The sequence below is a fragment of the Rissa tridactyla genome, chromosome 15 (genome assembly GCF_028500815.1).
Source record: "Rissa tridactyla isolate bRisTri1 chromosome 15, bRisTri1.patW.cur.20221130, whole genome shotgun sequence".
In the NCBI taxonomy this organism is placed as follows: domain Eukaryota; kingdom Metazoa; phylum Chordata; class Aves; order Charadriiformes; family Laridae; genus Rissa; species Rissa tridactyla.
The window spans coordinates 447,186-450,344 of NC_071480.1; the positions used below are offsets into that span (position 1 = coordinate 447,186).

The window sequence follows — 3,159 nt, forward strand, 5'->3', positions numbered from 1 at the left end:
ATGTTCAAGGCCAGGTTGGACGGGGCTTTGAGCAACCTGGTCTTGTGGGACATGTCCCTGTCCATGGCAGAGGGGTTGTAACGAGATGATCTTTAAGGTCCCTTCCAAGCCAAACCATTCTATGATTCTACGAAAGGTATCCGGAGCTCAGCCCAGCTGTTGAGAGAGTGGACCAGTCCCAAAAGGCAAAAGCTGGAGGCTGGCTCCTTCTCTCCGATGCCAAGCAGTACACAAAGGTGTAGGCGTCAGGAGCAGAAGCAGGAGCTGGAGCTGGAGCCGGAACAGGAGAAGCAGCATCAGGAGGTGGAGAAGCAGCATCACTCAGGAGCAGTGGGAGCAGTGGCAGGAGCCACAGTAGCATGCTGACGAGGTGGCCGAGTGGTGAAGGTGATGGACTGCTAATCCATTGTGCTCTGCACGCATGGGTTCGAATCCCATCCTCGTCGGCCAGCTCCAACAATGCTGCTCTCAGTTGCCAGCATCTCGATGTGTGCCCTCAAAGTAGCCTTTATTTTGGGATGGAACTTGCAAGTGTTTGAAGTGGCTCAGGACGCACCTTGACTGCTTCTGTCTCCACACAGGCAAGAGGAACCAGAAGGGAGGGATCAGGCCAATCAGCCTCTCCTCAGTCCCTGGGAAGATGATGGAGCAAAACCTCCTGGAAGCAGTTTCCCAACACGGGTAGCGAGGAAGGTGGGCTGGGCTGGCTTGGGAGTAGTAAGCATGGATTGACAGAGGAGAAGTCATGCTTCACCAAGCTGGTAGCCTCCTACAGTGAGGTGACTAGCTTGGTGAAGAAGGGAAGAGCAGCGGATGTTGTCTACCTTGACTTCAGTAAGGCTCAAGCAGCCACAGGAACAAAAAGCAAAATACGTGTAAACCACTTTCTGCCACAGAACATTTCAAGTAACGCCTTTTCTTATGGGAGACATCGCCCTTCTCAGTTCATAGAGTCTCAGAATCGTTGGAGTTGGAAGGGACCTCTTGAGATCCTGTAGTCCAAGCCAACGGCTCCAGCAGGCTCAACAAGGGGTTTCTGGCCTTGAAATGGAATTTCGTGTTTCCATTTCGTGAAATGGAATTTGTGCCCATTGCTTCTTGTGCTGCCAGTTGGTACAAGAGAGAAGAGTCGTGCTCCCTCTTCATTCCCTTCCACCAGGTATGGGAAAAATCCCAGCTATCACAGCCTCCCCTCATATTTCAGACACACCAAGCCCTTAACTAGTTTTGTGACAAAGCGGGGATCTGCAGGGAAGACCTGTGTGGAGGCAGGAGTAGCCAGCAGCCAGCCATGCCACAAAGGGATGTGCTGTCCCGGGTGGTCAGGAGCGACTTGGCAGGGGTCAGAGGGACAGGGACGATCCAGCGGGGTGGCTGGAGCCTCTTCGTGCCCACACGATCTCCCTGCTCTTACACACAATTGCACTTCTACTTCTCTGGCCACCCGCCTCCCTCTACCAGTCCCTGGACAGTTCCTTGGGATATCTCTTCCTTGGGATATGCTCTCCCTACCTTGCTCTCCCCTGGGCGTGCTCCACTCGCTGCATCATCTGGCTTGATACTCGACAGCAATTATACACACTCGCTTTCTCACACTCCACAAGCTGGCACATTGTTTCCACTCGCCCTGGTCTGTCCAGGTGCCGGCACCCCAGACAAACAGTCCCTATGACCTCTGGTCCCACTCCAGTGACTGTCACCAAGGAGACAGGAACCACGTCGACCTGTGGTGTGACTCCAGTTGCTGTCCCATAGACTTCCATACACACACGTGCACCCAGAATAGGGAGCCCCTCCCCAGGGCAAATAGTTCAGAACAGAACTTAAGACAAAGACCAGACAGGATGCACTGATCAGAAGCAGGCCATGGCCAGGCAAGCATCCTGAACAGCAACCAGTTCTTGAGGGACAAACACGTTATGACATCTCCCTCTAGTTTTCTCATGTTTTTTCCTGCCAGTACCACCCCGAGCCTTGCCTTCCCCCACCTCTAGTTCCTCCCCCAAAACATCCCATGCTGAGTCTCGTGCTGTCCCGTGATGCTCTTCCCCTGCACTCATCACAGCAGTTTACCAGATCAGCCATGAAGGTATTATACAAAACAGGCCCCAATACTGGGCCGTGGGGAACACAGCTGGTGTTCTGGTGGTGGTGGTGGTGGTGGTGGACCGGCCACCAACTGGATGTAAGTCCATTCACCACAACCCTTTGAGCCCAGCCGTCCGGCCAGGTCTTTTACCCAGTGAAGAGTAGACCCGTCCAAGCCATGAGCAGCCAGTTTCTCCAGGAGAATGCTGTGGGAAACAGCGCCAAAGGCTGCACTGGAAAACTGTGACGAGCCCTCCCTGCCCAAGCTTTCTCTTCACAACAAAAACACTGAAGTCCCTCCGCCTTTCCTTACAGGGCAGGTTCTCCAGCCCTTTGATCATCTCTGTGGCCCTCTTTTGGACCTCCTCCAGTCTGCCTGCGTCTTTCTCAAATTGTGGGGGCCAGAACCGGACACAGTTCTCCACATGTGGCCTGACAAGCGCTGAGTGGAATGGGGTGATCATTTCTCTACCTCTGGTAGTAATGGACCTTCAGATGCAGACCAGGATCTGATTTGCCTTTGCTCCTGCAGCGGTGCAATGCTGACGTACGTTCAGGCTGTTGTCCACCAGGACCCCCAGTTACCTTTCAGCAAGGCAGCTCCTCAGCCACATACAACCTAGCCTGTGCCAGGCCCTTTGGTTATGTCTTTGTTAAACTTCATACAGCTCTCGTGCTGTCCTGTGATGCTCTTCCCCTGCCCTCATCACAGTTTTCCAGGACTGAAAAGCCACTACAAAGAGGACAGAAGTTCTTCACAAAGAACCGTGTGGAGAGAACAAAGAGCAACCGGGAGAGGATTTACCTTTACGTAGGAAAGACATTTTTTAGAGTGAGAACGATCATGCGCTGCGTCAGTCTCCCCAGGGATATGGTAGAGTCCCTATGGCTAGAGGTGCCCAAGATGCAATTGGGCACGGTGCTAGGTAATCTCGTCTAGGCTCCCTTGCCCACGGAACACTGGACCAAATGCTCTTTTGCGGTCCCTTCCAATAGGGGTGATTCTATGATTCTATGAATATTCAGGAGGAACCTGTAGTTCTACCGAGGGAGGAACTCTTTTGGATACTC

At 53.1% G+C, this 3,159-nt stretch overlaps 1 non-coding gene across 1 annotated transcript; it reads left to right on the forward strand.

The window, feature by feature from the left end:
• The first annotated feature begins 364 nt into the window (after positions 1 to 364).
• On the forward strand, positions 365 to 446 carry TRNAS-GCU (transfer RNA serine (anticodon GCU)). The gene has a single exon. It is a non-coding gene; the product is annotated as a tRNA-Ser (tRNA).
• Positions 447 to 3,159: the final 2,713 nt, after the last annotated feature.